General features: G+C 37.3%; 1 protein-coding gene across 8 annotated transcripts in view; it reads left to right on the top strand.

The window, feature by feature from the left end:
- LOC108032324 (uncharacterized) overlaps positions 1–16,211 on the top strand; it is a 157,294-nt gene that overhangs the window by 37,600 nt on the left and 103,483 nt on the right. Inside the window, exon 1 of one of the 8 annotated variants that reach the window (XM_050889895.1) lies at positions 5,225–5,355. The exons of 6 other annotated variants lie outside the window; for them this stretch is intronic. The gene's annotated coding sequence lies outside the window, so the exon portion shown is untranslated. Of the gene's footprint in view, positions 1–5,224; positions 5,356–12,125; positions 12,257–16,211 lie in introns of those variants that run through there. One more of the 8 variants, XM_050889894.1, reaches the window with a different exon arrangement.

Here is a 16,211-nt window from a genome sequence, read left to right as displayed (position 1 = left end):
CATTGGTTAGTTTTGACTAAAGAACTGTCAAACCTCGGCTTTGGTTTAAAATCCTGCCTCGCACCAGTGTTCTTGTAAGCCTTAAGTTTCTTCCGAAACTTCTTAAGATTGGACGCCAGGTACAAACAACTTTTGTTTTGTTTTGAATATGGTATACCCTCCGCTATGTATTCAATAATACTTTCTTCGTCCAACTTTGACTGATTTGCCAATGCGGTCATGCTGTAGAAGTATTCTATTAGACTCTCTTTCTGGGTTTTCTTCCTATTTTTGAGCATCTCGTGTACGTGTTTTGCTGTAAGCTTTCTTTTAAATTCATTTTTAAAGCTTCTTTCAATGCGTTCCCATCATTTATTCCTCGTTGGCTGCCCACGAATAATTTTGCTGCTCCCTTTACAAACTGTCTGTCGTAAATGAATTTTTGACCACCCAACTGTAATAGAATTAAGCTCAAAATCTGCAAGCCACTCATCAATACCTGGAGAACCATTGCCAGTGAATGGAGAAAGCAAATCTCGCAGTGTGAAAGCCATGGCCAAGGGTTAAGGACTAGAAATATCTGACTCCACGACGTTAATTTCCTCCTACACTGACTCCTCTAAACTTTCTGTATTTTCCTCTTGGTCGATATGTTCTCCCTCAAAATAGGAGATGAGTCTTTCCCGTATATTGCTTTGACGCCTGGACGTGGTAATCTTAATTGATTTAATTTATCTTTAAGCTCTGCAACAGATAATCGTGTGATCTCTTTAAAATTCATGTTTTCTAAACTTACATGACTTAATTTACTTTTCTCTCAAATTAATACAAAAGAACAATTTAAATGGGAATAAAATATTGTTTATGTTGCATAAAATTGTTTTGTTAAACTTAAAATTCGTGATATCAATTAAGTATATGGATTTATATGGATATGCTTTTATGGTTTTATACTTGTGAACCGCCGGCTGACTCTCGTCTTTTGTTGCTCATCTCTGATATTTACCACTGCTCTCACATTTGTCTCTGGTAAATCGTTGAACTAAAAGCTGCAATCGTTGTTTGCTCTGATGACTGCGTTTCGAACTGCTTTTCGAGATGCTTTTCAACTTAGTCTTCACTTGCGCCTTCAATATCGCCTTCAATCACGTCACTTTGTCGCCTCGTCTCAATCACCCTATCTGGATCTCTGCTCCAGCGTCGTAATCCCCTCCAGATTTCACGCTTCCATGTTCTCCTCCCGGTCAAGTCGTCGCTTAAGCCATTTGTTGCTCTCTGCGACAAAGGATTGTATAAAAGCCTTTCGTCGTCTTCTGCTAGGAATTTACTTGTCGTCACAGAACTAATTTTGCACTTAGATTGGCAAACTGCGCATTAAATTTTGTATTTGTAGTTTTAGAATTTCACAATTCTCACTCTTCTGGATGGTTTTTTGGTGTCTTTTTATACCCTTGCAGAAGGTATAATGATTACATCAAAAGTTTGCAACGCAGTGAAGGAGCCGTTACCGACCCCATAAAGTATATATATTCTTGATCAGTGTCACTAGCCATGTCCGTCCGTCTGGACGTCCGTCTGTCCGTCCGTCTGTCCGTCCGTTTCTACTGGAACTAGTCTCTCAGTTTTAAAGCTATCGGGTTGAAACTTTCCCAAAAGTCTTCTTTCTATTGCAAATAGTATATAAGTCAGAAGCAGCCGGATCGGACAACTTATCTTAAAGCGCAGTGTTTTTATCAGTGTTTTTAAACATATATAGATGCCATAGGAACGATCGAAAAATTATTGGGAAATTTTTATCTTTGGTGTTTTTTAACATATAACCTCCTGCGCTTGGAAATAACATTTTTTTTTTGGTTTAAAATTTCGATTACATTTTATCAAAAACGGGCGACTATATCATATAGCTGCCATAAAAACTATCGAAAAATTAGTCGAAAATTATGAACAAATTTTATCTTCGGTGTCTTTTAACATATAACCTTCTAAGCTTGGAAATTATATTTTTAAATGATTATTCTGAATTTTTAATTAAATTTAGCTGTCGTAGAAACGATCGGAAAACAGGTGGGAATATAACAAGAAACAAATTAAAGCTTTGGTGCTATTTTACATATAACCTTCAAAGCTTAGATATACATTTTTTTATTAGTTCTGAATTTCTAATTAAATTTTATCAAAATCGGACGATTATATCATTTTATATATCATATATATAAAATTTAGTCGGAAAATATAAAAAAATTATATCTTTGGTGTTTTTAACATATAACCTTCTAAGCTTGGAAATAACATTTTTAAATCAGTTCTGATTTTCGAAATAAATTTGATCAAAATCGGACGATTATATCATATAGCTGTCAAAGGAACGATCAAAAAATTGGAGGGAAAAAAATAATAAAAAAAATTATAGCTTTGGGGCTTTTTTTATTTCTTATATATTATCTTAGGCCAGCAACAATCTGGCGATCAAACAATCGGAAAACAGGTGGGAATATAACAAGAAACAAATTAAAGCTTTGGTGCTATTTTACATATAACCTTCAAAGCTTAGATATACATTTTTTTATTAGTTCTGAATTTCTAATTAAATTTTATCAAAATCGGACGATTATATCATTTTATATATCATATATATAAAATTTAGTCGGAAAATATAAAAAAATTATATCTTTGGTGTTTTTAACATATAACCTTCTAAGCTTGGAAATAACATTTTTAAATCAGTTCTGATTTTCGAAATAAATTTGATCAAAATCGGACGATTATATCATATAGCTGTCAAAGGAACGATCAAAAAATTGGAGGGAAAAAAATAATAAAAAAAATTATAGCTTTGGGGCTTTTTTTATTTCTTATATATTATCTTAGGCCAGCAACAATCCTTAAAAATTTCACATGGTGTTATTAAAGTTGACTATTTCTTGTAACTGCAAGGGTATACAAACTTCGGCTTGCCGAAGCTAACTTCCTTTCTTGTTATGGTAATCAATTCAGTTTTCTAACTTTCTAGTCTCTCCGTTTGTTTGGCCGCGTATCACACTCAATTGGAACGTTGGTCGATTGTTCTCGGTCGAGCCCCCAAAATTCTAGAGAAAGGCTTCCATTGACTGCCGTAGATTTATCTAATAATTATAAACGGTTTATTCTCCGATGAATACACACTTTTGATACAGTTTAATTTAATTCAGTCAATATATTTGAGACAAACACGATCTTCCACTGCCTATGCTCAATCTCTACTCCTCGTTGCGTATTCGTTACGCTTCTCAACACTCAAGAAGCAACCTTATGGTAGAGAACAGCTGATATGTTATAAAATAATTCTGCCAGTCCTACATATATATACTTTATTATGCTTTCTTTAACCTTTTAGATACATTCTGACGAATATAGTACTCCTTACTCTACGAATAACGGATATAATTATACCGAATGCAAATCAAGATGAATTTCTGAGTTTTTATTAAAAAAAAACTAAGTAACAGGGGACCTTAACATTTAGGTTTCTTCCTCTTTTTTTTTGAGAAAGAGAAACATGGTCGGGTGGGTTAAGAAAACTTGTGGCCGCTAACATCAAGGCTAGCTCTATAAAATACTTTGAAGATCGTTACAATTAACTTATTACTTGGATTTGACCTTGGCACTTCACCTTAGATAAGGTTTTGTTGTTTTTAGGGACTGTATATAATAAAATTCGTAGTGTCGAGTTTAGGCATCGGCAAAAACCTACCCCACCCGGAATGAGCTACCGTTTTAAGGGTCCCGCCACTGCTGATTGTCCCTAAATTAATAATCCGTTGTCTTGCAACACCACTACTTAACACGCAACATGTAATAGTATTGATCACCTATGCCTTTTTCTCAATTTAAGCAATTAATTTCGATAGGTGTTGCTGTATACGTGAGTACGTAGGTCTTAAGGATAAATGTGTGTGTTAAAAACCCCAAGAACGTATATGTTGTATAAATAAAATATTAAAATAATGACGATAAGCTATACAAATCTGTGATCCCATCAATTACTTTAATATTCTCACAAGTGCATGTCTGGTCGTGACACGCTGTCGTTCTAGGAATATGAAACTGGTTTAGAATTCAAAACTAGACCAATAAATCTTTCTCACGTTTCCTAGCCATTCCATCCCAGAATCATCAACTGGAAACATAAGAAAGATTCTCTTTCTTCACGTCATCATGTCACCAACAAAAGGGACGCACACAAGACGTAATCTGATCATAAGCTTGTAAAGATCCAACTTGTCGTGAGCTATCATTTCCTGACCGTCATAAAAGTCACATACCCAAGATCCTATTCGCAGGATCACTGAGAGGATCAGACAACTCATTAAAAAGGAAAGAAATCAAAAGTAACCGACATACATTAACAAATCTTTTTTTAGGATAATATAATATTTTTTCATTTCGGTAAATTCTTAGAAGGGTCTCTAAGATACAAAAATTCGCTCCATAGATAGGTACAATAATTCTTAAAGTTTTAAATATCAGATGTTAAAATACTTATAAAACATTCATTTGCTCCACTCACACTAAAATTCGACCGCTGGCTTATAGTGAACTGGTGAATGTTGATAACGTTCACTGCATTATCTGCATAAGCGAGCGAAAGGACGGCGAGAGGTACTAGTACTGTATAATATTTTAAACATGCAAAGAAATATCTCTAAGTTAACAACCAACTCCCAGCTTAGGCTGAGCAGGCCAATTCTTATTTTCTTTATTAATATTAATCATTTATCAATGTTTATCATTTTCTAGTATTAATCATTTTTATTATTATTATTAATTAATAATATTACACTTTTCACTCTTGTATGGTCCACCCTAATGGGCCCGAGAACTTAGACAGCACATTGCACTATTATGGGTTGTGGCTTTGTCTCATTGGCCGACAGCGATCGTATGACTTCTGCAAAATGTGCAAGGTCAGCGGTCTGCCACGGGCATCCGGCCAGGCATAAACTTTTGTCAATTCTTAAGTTCAATTTTAATTTGGATTTTAAATAAAGAGCACTATCTCGAATACAAAACTCCGGTTTTATCCATAACATTTATTCCATTTATTGAATTTGGTTATCGTGTATGGGAGTATCTCCCATCGTAAACTTGGAAAAAAGAGGAGAATCGCCCAACTCTAACTTTGGTAGTTACCACGTCCCAACCCTTTGGGATCTACAGCGACGAGGGCCACCAGCGGCAGCAACCTACCGCCGACTACCTACCCCGCCACGGATATCTAAGCAGCCGGCTCTACCCCTGCCACGGAGGCACAGCCAGCCGGCCAAGCCAATTATTTAATTGACGCCCAACGGATTAATATTATTACTAAGATTCGATTCCACCCCTGAAGTTGTACATGTAAGTAGCAGAGCGCCGACAATAGCTAAGGTCTACACACAAATACCAGTGCATACAATTTCCTATGCCCAACAGAAGGAACTTTTACGTAAAGAAGTGACTCGATTTTAAAAAAAAAAACATATAACTCAAGTTACGTACACTCGTACTGGCTATTTTTGTATGAATAAATTATTCAAATAATAAATTACAAGATACTTCCATGCTCTGCGTGTTAATTTAATTTTGTTCGATCTGGATTTAAGTGCATTATAAATGAAGGAAACCATACGTCTCAAATAACGAACACTGGTGCCAAGGCGATCAACATTTATATGAGTTAATTATGCAAAGGAATATTTTATTTCTTTGTTAAGGTTGGAAGTTTGAGTCGTTTTCCTCCTTGTGTTTTGCTACAATTTTATCCACTGTGCTTATATTGAATTGGTATCCAGTGTGTCTGTGCTAATAATACACCCAGTCGAATTGACCTATATTTGTTGTCACCGTTCTGTATTTTAATTTTGTTTTTGGGACAAATTAATCCAATATTTTTGTGCTTAGGTGACGCTCCATTATTTTTTGCTGAATTTTTCGGCTTTACATCACCAAAGTGGCCCGTCGAAACCATTTGTCTTGAGCCCAATCGTCAAATACCTCGTATCTACCCCGCGCCAATGATTTGGGAGTATAGAGAAGTAAAACAGGAAATTGATAGCGATAGGATTTCGCCCCGAAGTTAGGGATATAGATCAACCAGAAATGAACCCAGAAATGTTTCAAGCGCTTGTCGCAAATGCGGTCAGCGCCGCTCTTAACGAACAGGAAGAGCGTTTAGGAGTCGATTTCGCCACAGAATTAGAAGCGGTTAGAAAACAGGTTAGCGCGCTGTCAGTGCAAGCGCCGCAGGTGGAGGTCAAAACGTCCCTAAGAGTGCTACAACAAAATTTGGAATTGGTTCGGCAAGGAGACTCCGACCTTATGGCATACTATGACGAGGTCGAGAAGAAACTCACGCTTGTCACATAACACGGACACAGCAACCATCCTAAATAAGGAGGTTAGGGATGACGACCTTCATGCATTCATTGCAGGGCTTAAAAGACCGCTCAAGTCACTCGTGCTGCCAGCACAACCCAAAGACCTTCCGTCTGCACTAGCGTTGGCGCGAGAGGCCGAGAACAGCATTGAAATAAGTGCGTTCGCGGCATCCTACGCGAAAGCTATAGAAGACGAGTCCCATTTCAATGAGGGCAATAGGCGCAATAATAACTGCGACTTCATATGTGAGGATTATTTTCATTTCTACTGAGCTTAACTGTGGCTTTGATGGCTTGTAATTCTAGACTTACCCAACCATCTTACGTCGTTGCTCAAGTGCAACAGATCTAAATCTGGAACAGTATCTTCAATTAAATTAGATGCCATTAACTGATGGAAAGTTTCTGTCCGGTCTGAAATGCCTGTGGAAGTCGCATCTATAGCGATATTCTGATTGTCACTATAATTAATAAAGTAAGATCTCTGTCATAGTTTGGAATATTTTCATCTCTACCTACGGTGAGATTAGACATATGGCCAAGATGAACTGCATTTAAAACGACTTCTTTGCCTCCATTTGTTGCGGTTACTGTATTAAGGACATCGCTACCGATCACACCTTCATAAATGGTATCCTTGTCATGCACTACATGAAAGCATATGTCAACGTCAGCGTTATCAACTACGTCGCAACTGTGAATGAGCCCAGAGTGTATTTCTTCTTGCCACCTATTTCAACTAGCTCCTTGATATCAGATGTGTGAATATCAGGGTGAATGCGAGTGTAGGCTGTCTCGCAAATGGTACAAATGTCGCTGCCAGAGTCTGGTCGTTACTAATGTTAATGGTCTTAAACGCTCTGTTGAAAGTTGCTTGCGAGCTTCCTTACTACCGCATTTGCCTTGTGACCAAACTGAAACATTTGATGCCTACTTCCTTACAATCCTTGATTGCTACCACCACACTTGAAGCAACGTCTGCCACATTGGTTAGTTTTGACTAAAGAACTGTCAAACCTCGGCTTTGGTTTAAAATCCTGCCTCGCACCAGTGTTCTCGTAAGCCTTAAGTTTCTTCCGAATTTTCTTAAGATTGGACGCCAGGTACAAACAACTTTTGTTTTGTTTTGAATATGGTATACCCTCCGCTATGTATTAAATAATACTTTCTTCGTCCAACTTTGACTGATTTGCCAATGCGGTCATGCTGTAGAAGTATTCTATTAGACTCTCTTTCTGGGTTTTCTTCCTATTTTTGAGCATCTTGTGTACGTGTTTTGCTGTAAGCTTTCTTTCAAATTCATTTTTTAAAGCTTCTTTCAATGCGTTCCCATCATTTATTCCTCGTTGGCTGCCCACGAATAATTTTGCTGCTCCCTTTACAAACTGTCTGTCGTAAATGAATTTTTGACCACCCAACTGTAATAGAATTAAGCTCAAAATCTGCAAGCCACTCATCAATACCTGGAGAACCATTGCCAGTGAATGGAGAAAGCGAATCTCGCAGTGTGAAAGCCATGGCCAAGGGTTAAGGACTAGAAATATCTGACTCCACGACGTTAATTTCCTCCTACACTGACTCCTCTAAACTTTCTGTATTTTCCTCTTGGTCGATATTTTCTCCCTCAAAATAGGAGATGAGTCTTTCCCGTATATTGCTTTGACGCCTGGACGTGGTAATCTTAATTGATTTAATTTATCTTTAAGCTCTGCAACAGATAATCGTGTGATCTCTTTAAAATTCATGTTTTCTAAACTTACATGACTTAATTTACTTTTCTCTCAAATTAATACAAAAGAACAATTTAAATGGGAATAAAATATTGTTTATGTTGCATAAAATTGTTTTGTTAAACTTAAAATTCGTGATATCAATTAAATATATGGATTTATATGGATATGCTTTTATGGTTTTATACTTGTGAACCGCCTGCTGACTCTCGTCTTTTGTTGCTCATCTCTGATATTTACCACTGCTCTCACATTTGTCTCTGGTAAATCGTTGAACTAAAAGCTGCAAGCGTTGTTTGCTCTGATGACTGCGTTTCGAACTGCTTTTCGAGATGCTTTTCAACTTTGTCTTCACTCGCGCCTTCAATATCGCCTTCAATCACCTCACTTTGTCGCCTCGTCTCAATCACCCTATCTGGATCTCTGCTCCAGCGTCGTAATCCCCTCCAGATTTCACGCTTCCATGTTCTCCTCCCGGTCAAGTCGTCGCTTAAGCCATTTGTTGCTCTCTGCGACTAAGGATTGTATAAAAGCCTTTCGTCGTCTGCCGCTAGGAATTTACTTGTCGCCCCAGAACTAATTTTGCACTTAGATTGGCAAACTGCGCATTAAATTTTGTATTTGTAGTTTTAGAATTTCACAATTCTCACTCTTCTGGATGGTTTTTTGTGTCTTTTTATACCCTTGCAGAAGGTATAATGATTACATCAAAAGTTTGCAACGCAGTGAAGGAGCCGTTACCGACCCCATAAAGTATATATATTCTTGATCAGTGTCACTAGCCATGTCCGTCCGTTTGGCCGTCCGTCTGTCCGTCCGTCTGTCCGTCCGTTTCTACTGGAACTAGTCTCTCAGTTTTAAAGCTATCGGGATGAAACTTTCCCAAAAGTCTTATTTCTATTGCAAATAGTATATAAGTCAGAAGCAGCCGGATCGGACAACTATATCTTAAAGCGCAGTGTTTTTATCAGTGTTTTTAAACATATATAGATGACATAGGAATGATAGAAAAATTATTGGGAAATTTATATCTTTGGTGTTTTTTAACATATAACCTCCTGCGCTTGGAAATAACATTTTTTTTTGGTTTAAAATTTCGATTACATTTTATCAAAAACGGGCGACTATATCATATAGCTGCCATAAAAACTATCGAAAAATTAGTCGAAAATTATGAACAAATTTTATCTTCGGTGTCTTTTAACATATAACCTTCTAAGCTTGGAAATTATATTTTTAAATGATTATTCTGAATTTTGAATTAAATTTAGCTGTCGTAGAAACGATCGGAAAACAGGTGGGAATATAACAAGAAACAAATTAAAGCTTTGGTGCTTTTTCACATATAACCTTCAAAGCTTAGATATACATTTTTTTATTAGTTCTGAATTTCTAATTAAATTTTATCAAAATCGGACGATTATATCATTTTATATATCATATATATAAAATTTAGTCGGAAAATATAAAAAAATTATATCTTTGGTGTTTTTAACATATAACCTTCTAAGCTTGGAAATAACATTTTTAAATCAGTTCTGATTTTCGAAATAAATTTGATCGAAATCGGACGATTATATCATATAGCTGTCAAAGGAACGATCAAAAAATTGGTGGAAAAAAAATAATAAAAAAAATTATATCTTTGGGGCTTTTTTTATTTCTTATATATTATCTTAGGCCAGCAACAAACCTTAAAAATTTCACATGGTGTTATTAAAGTTGACTATTTCTTGTAACTGCAAGGGTATACAAACTTCGGCTTGCCGAAGCTAACTTCCTTTCTTGTTATGGTAATCAATTCAGTTTTCTAACTTTCTAGTCTCTCCGTTTGTTTGGCCGCGTATCACACTCAATTGGAACGTTGGTCGATTGTTCTCGGTCGAGCCCCCAAAATTGTATAGAAAGGTTTCCATTGACTGCCGTAGATTTATCAAATAATTATAAACGGTTTATTCTCCGATGAATACATATTTTTAATACAGTTTAATTTAATTCAGTCAATATATTTGAGACAAACACGATCTTCCACTGCCTATGCTCAATCTCTACTCCTCGTTGCGTATTCGTTACGCTTCTCAATACTCAAGAAGCAACGTTATGGTAGAGAACAGCTGATCTGTTAAAAAATAATTCTGCCAGTCCTACATATATATACTTTATTATGCTTTCTTTAACCTTTTAGATACATTCTGACGAATATAGTACTCCTTACTCTACGAATAACGGATATAATTATACAGAATGCAAATCAAGATGAATTTCTGAGTTTTATTAAAAAAAAACTTTGAGAAAGAGAAACATGGTCGGGTGGGTTAAGAAAACTTGTGGCCGCTAACATCAAGGCTAGCTCTATAAAATACTTTGAAGATCGTTACAATTAACTTATTACTTGGATTTGACCTTGGCACTTCACCTTAGATAAGGTTTTGTTGTTTTTAGGGACTATATATAATAAAATTCGTAGTGTCGAGTTTAGGCATCGGCAAAAACCTACCCCACCCGGAATGAGCTACCGTTTTAAGGGTCCCGCCACTGCTGATTGTCCCTAAATTAATAATCCGTTGTCTTGCAACACCACTACTTAACACGCAACATGTAATAGTATTGATCACCTAAGCCTTTTTCTCAATTTAAGCAATTAATTTCGATAGGTGTTGCTGTATACGTGAGTACGTAGGTCTTAAGGATAAATGTGTGTGTTAAAAACCCCAAGAACGTATATGTTGTATAAATAAAATATTAAAATAATGACGATAAGCTATACAAATCTGTGATCCCATCAATTACTTTAATATTCTCACAAGTGCATGTCTGGTCGTGACACGCTGTCGTTCTAGGAATATGAAACTGGTTTAGAATTCAAAACTAGACCAATAAATCTTTCTCACGTTTCCTAGCCATTCCATCGCAGAATCATCAATTGGACACATTAGAAAGATTCTCTTTCTTCACGTCATCATGTCACCAACAAAAGGGACGCACACAAGACGTAATCTGATCATAAGCTTGTAAAGATCCAACTTGTCGTGAGCTATCATTTCCTGACCGTCATAAATGTCACATACCCAAGATCTTATTCGCAGGATCACTGAGAGGATCAGACAACTCATTGAAAAGGAAAGAAATCAAAAGTAACCGACATACATTAACAAATCTTGTTTTAGGATAATGTAATATTTTTTCATTTCGGTAAATTCTTAGAAGGGTCTCTAAGATACATAGATAGATACAATAATTCATAGTTTTAAATATCAGATGTTAAAATACTTATAAATCATTCATTTGCTCCAGTCACACTAAAATTCGACCGCTGGCTTATAGTGAACTGGTGAATGTTGATAAAGTTCACTGCATTATCTGCATAAGCGAGCGAAAGGACGGCGAGAGGTACTACTACTGTATAATATTTTAAACATGCAAAGAAATATCTGTAAGTTAACAACCAACTCCCAGCTTAGGCTGACCAGGCCAATTCTTATTTTCTTTATTAATATTAATCATTTATCAAGGTTTATCATTTTCTAGTATTAATCATTTTTTATTATTATTATTAATTAATAATATTACACTTTTCACTCTTGTATGGTCCACCCTAATGGGCCCGAGAGCTTAGACAGCACATTGCACTGTTATGGGTTGTGGCTTTGTCTCATTGGCCGACAGCGATCGTATGACTTCTGCAAAATGTGCAAGGCCAGCGGTCGTCTGCCACGGGCATCCGGCCAGGCATTAACTTTTGTCAATTCTTAAGTTCAATTTTAATTTGGATTTTAAATAAAGAGCACCATCTCGAATACAAAACTCCGGCTTTATCCGTTACATTTATTCCATTTATTGAATTTGGTTATCGTGCCTTAAGGGCCGTAACAACGGAGAAGAGTATCTCCCATCGTAAACTTGGAAAAAAGAGGAGAATCGCCCGACTCTAACTTTGGTAGTTACCACGTCCCAACCCTTTGGGATCTACAGCGACGAGGGCCACCAGCGGCAGCAACCTACCGCCGACTACCTACCCCGCCACGGATATCTAAGCAGCCGGCTCTACCCCTGCCACGGAGGCACAGCCAGCCGGCCAAGCCAATTATTTAATTGACGCCCAACGGATTAATATTATTACTAAGATTCGATTCCACCCCTGAAGTTGTACATGTAAGTAGCAGAGCGCCGACAATAGCTAAGGTCTACACATACATAACACACAAATACCAGTGCATACAATTTCCTATGCCCAACAGAAGGAACTTTTACGTAAAGAAGTGACTCGATTTTTAAAAAAAAAAACATATAACTCAAGTTACGTACACTCGTACTGGCTATTTTTGTATGAATAAATTATTCAAATAATAAATTACAAGATACTTCCATACTCTGCGCGTTAATTTTGTTCGATCTGGATTTAAGTGCATTATAAATGATGGAAACCATACGTCTCAAATAACGCACACTGGTGCCAAGGCAATCAACATTTATATGAGTTAATTATGCAAAGGAATATTTTATTTCTTTGTTAAGGTTGGAAGTTTGAGTCGTTTTCCTCCTTGTGTTTTGCTACAATTTTATCCACTGTGCTTATATTGAATTTGGTACTAAAGTTATCCAGTGTGTCTGTGCTAATAATACACCCAGTCGAATTGACCTATATTTGTTGTCACCGTTCTGTATTTTAATTTTGTTTTTGGGACAAATTAATCCAATATTTTTGTGTTTAGGTGACGATCCATTATTTTTCGCTGAATTTTTCGGCCCTACATCACCAAAGTGGCCCGTCGAAACCATTTGTTTTGAGTCAAATACCTCGTATCTACCCCGCGCCAATGAGTTGGGAGTATAGAGAAGTAAAATAGGAAATTGATAGCGACAGGATTTCGCCCCGAAGTGAGAGATATAGATCAACCAGAAATGAACCCAGAAATGATCCAAGCGCTTGTCGCAAATGCGGTCAGCGCCGATCTTAACGAACAGGAAGAGCGTTTTGGAGTCGATTTCGCCACAGAATTAGAAGCGGTTAGAAAACAGATTAGCGCGCTGTCAGTGCAAGCGCCGCAGGTGGAGGTCAAAACGTCCCTAAGAGTGCTACGGCAAAATTTGGAATTGGTTCGGCAAGGAGACTCCGACCTTATGGCATACTATGACGAGGTCGAGAAGAAACTCACGCTTGTCACATAACACGGACACAGCAACCATCCTAAATAAGGAGGTTAGGGATGACGACCTTCATGCATTCATTGCAGGGCTTAAAAGACCACTCAAGTCACTCGTGCTGCCAGCACAACCCAAAGACCTTCCGTCTGCACTAGCGTTGGCGCGAGAGGCCGAGAACAGCATTGAAATAAGTGCGTTCGCGGCATCCTACGCGAAAGCTATAGAAGACGAGTCCCATTTCAATGAGGGCAATAGGCGCAATAATAACTGCGACTTCATATGTGAGGATTATTCTCATTTCTACTGAGCTTAACTGTGGCTTTGATGGCTTGTAATTCTAGACTTACCCAACCACCTTACGTCGTTGCTCAAGTGCAACAGATCTAAATCTGGAACAGTATCTTCAATTAAATTAGATGCCATTAACTGATGGAAAGTTTCTGTCAAGTCTGAAATGCCTGTGGAAGTCGCATCTATAGCGATATTCTGATTGTCACTATAATTAATAAAGTAAGATCTCTGTCAAAGTTTGGAATATTTTCATCTCTACCTACGGTGAGATTAGACATATGGCCAAGATGAACTGCATTTAAAACGACTCCTTTTCCTCCATTTGTTGCGGTTACTGTATTAAGAACATCGCTACCGATCACACCTTCATAAATGGTATCCTTGTCATGCACTACATGAAAGCATATGTCAACGTCAGTGTTATCAACTACGTCGCAACTGTGAATGAGCCCAGAGTGTATTTCTTCTTGCCACCTATTTCAACTAGCTCCTTGATATCAGATGTGTGAATATCAGGGTGAATGCGAGTGTAGGCTGTCTCGCAAATGGTGCAAATGTCGCTGCCAGAGTCTGGTCGTTACTAATGTTAATGGTCTTAAACGCTCTGTTGAAAGTTGCTTGCGAGCTTCCTTACTACCGCATTTGCCTTGTGACCAAACTGAAACATTTGATGCCTACTTCCTTACAATCCTTGATTGCTACCACCACACTTGAAGCAACGTCTGCCACATTGGTTAGTTTTGACTAAAGAACTGTCAAACCTCGGCTTTGGTTTAAAATCCTGCCTCGCACCAGTGTTCTCGTAAGCCTTAAGTTTCTTCCGAAACTTCTTAAGATTGGACGCCAGGTACAAACAACTTTTGTTTTGTTTTGAATATGGTATACCCTCCGCTATGTATTCAATAATACTTTCTTCGTCCAACTTTGACTGATTTGCCAATGCGGTCATGCTGTAGAAGTATTCTATTAGACTCTCTTTCTGGGTTTTCTTCCTATTTTTGAGCATCTTGTGTACGTGTTTTGCTGTAAGCTTTCTTTCAAATTCATTTTTTAAAGCTTCTTTCAATGCTTTCCCATCATTTATTCCTGGTTGGCTGCCCACGAATAATTTTGCTGCTCCCTTTACAAACTGTCTGTCGTAAATGAATTTTTGACCACCCAACTGTAATAGAATTAAGCTCAAAATCTGCAAGCCACTCATCAATACCTGGAGAACCATTGCCAGTGAATGGAGAAAGAAAATCTCGCAGTGTGAAAGCCATGGCCAAGGGTTAAGGACTAGAAATATCTGACTCCACGACGTTAATTTCCTCCTACACTGACTCCTCTAAACTTTCTGTGTTTTCCTCTTGGTCGATATTTTCTCCCTCAAAATAGGAGATGAGTCTTTCCCGTATATTGCTTTGACGCCTGGACGTGGTAATCTTAATTGATTTAATTTATCTTTAAGCTCTGCAACAGATAATCGTGTGATCTCTTTAAAATTCATGTTTTCTAAACTTACATGACTTAATTTACTTTTCTCTCAAATTAATACAAAAGAACAATTTAAATGGGAATAAAATATTGTTTATGTTGCATAAAATTGTTTTGTTAAACTTAAAATTCGTGTCATCAATTAAGTATATGGATTTATATGGATATGCTTTTATGGTTTTATACTTGTGAACCGCCTGCTGACTCTCGTCTTTTGTTGCTCATCTCTGATATTTACCACTGCTCTCACATTTGTCTCTGGTAAATCGTTGAACTAAAAGCTGCAAGCGTTGTTTGCTCTGATGACTGCGTTTCGAACTGCTTTTCGAGATGCTTTTCAACTTAGTCTTCACTTGCGCCTTCAATATCGCCTTCAATCACGTCACTTTGTCGCCTCGTCTCAATCACCCTATCTGGATCTCTGCTTCAGCGTCGTAATCCCCTCCAGATTTCACGCTTCCATGTTCTCCTCCCGGTCAAGTCGTCGCTTAAGCCATTTGTTGCTCTCTGCGACAAAGGATTGTATAAAAGCCTTTCGTCGTCTTCTGCTAGGAATTTACTTGTCGTCACAGAACTAATTTTGCACTTAGATTGGCAAACTGCGCATTAAATTTTGTATTTGTAGTTTTAGAATTTCACAATTCTCACTCTTCTGGAAGGTTTTTTGGTGTCTTTTTATACCCTTGCAGAAGGTATAATGAGCCGTTACCGACCCCATAAAGTATATATATTCTTGATCAGTGTCACTAGCCATGTCCGTCCGTCTGGCCGTCCGTCTGGCCGTCCGTCTGTCCGTCCGTCTGTCCGTCCGTTTCTACTGGAACTAGTCTCTCAGTTTTAAAGCTATCGGGTTGAAACTTTCCCAAAAGTCTTCTTTCTATTGCAAATAGTATATAAGTCAGAAGCAGTCGGATCGGACAACTTATCTTAAAGCGCAGTGTTTTTATCAGTGTTTTTAAACATATATAGATGCCATAGGAACGATCGAAAAATTATTGGGAAATTTTTATCTGCGCTTGGAAATAACATTTTTTTTTTGGTTTAAAATTTCGATTACATTTTATCAAAAACGGGCGACTATATCATATAGCTGCCATAAAAACTATCGAAAAATTAGTCGAAAATTATGAACAAATTTTATCTTCGGTGTCTTTTAACATATAACCTTCTAAGCTTGGAAATTATATTTTAAAAT

The sequence above is a fragment of the Drosophila biarmipes genome, unplaced genomic scaffold (assembly GCF_025231255.1).
Source record: "Drosophila biarmipes strain raj3 unplaced genomic scaffold, RU_DBia_V1.1 ptg000008l, whole genome shotgun sequence".
Taxonomy (NCBI): domain Eukaryota; kingdom Metazoa; phylum Arthropoda; class Insecta; order Diptera; family Drosophilidae; genus Drosophila; species Drosophila biarmipes.
Note: the sequence above shows the minus strand (reverse complement) of the source record. Positions and strands in the feature narration are given on the sequence as shown.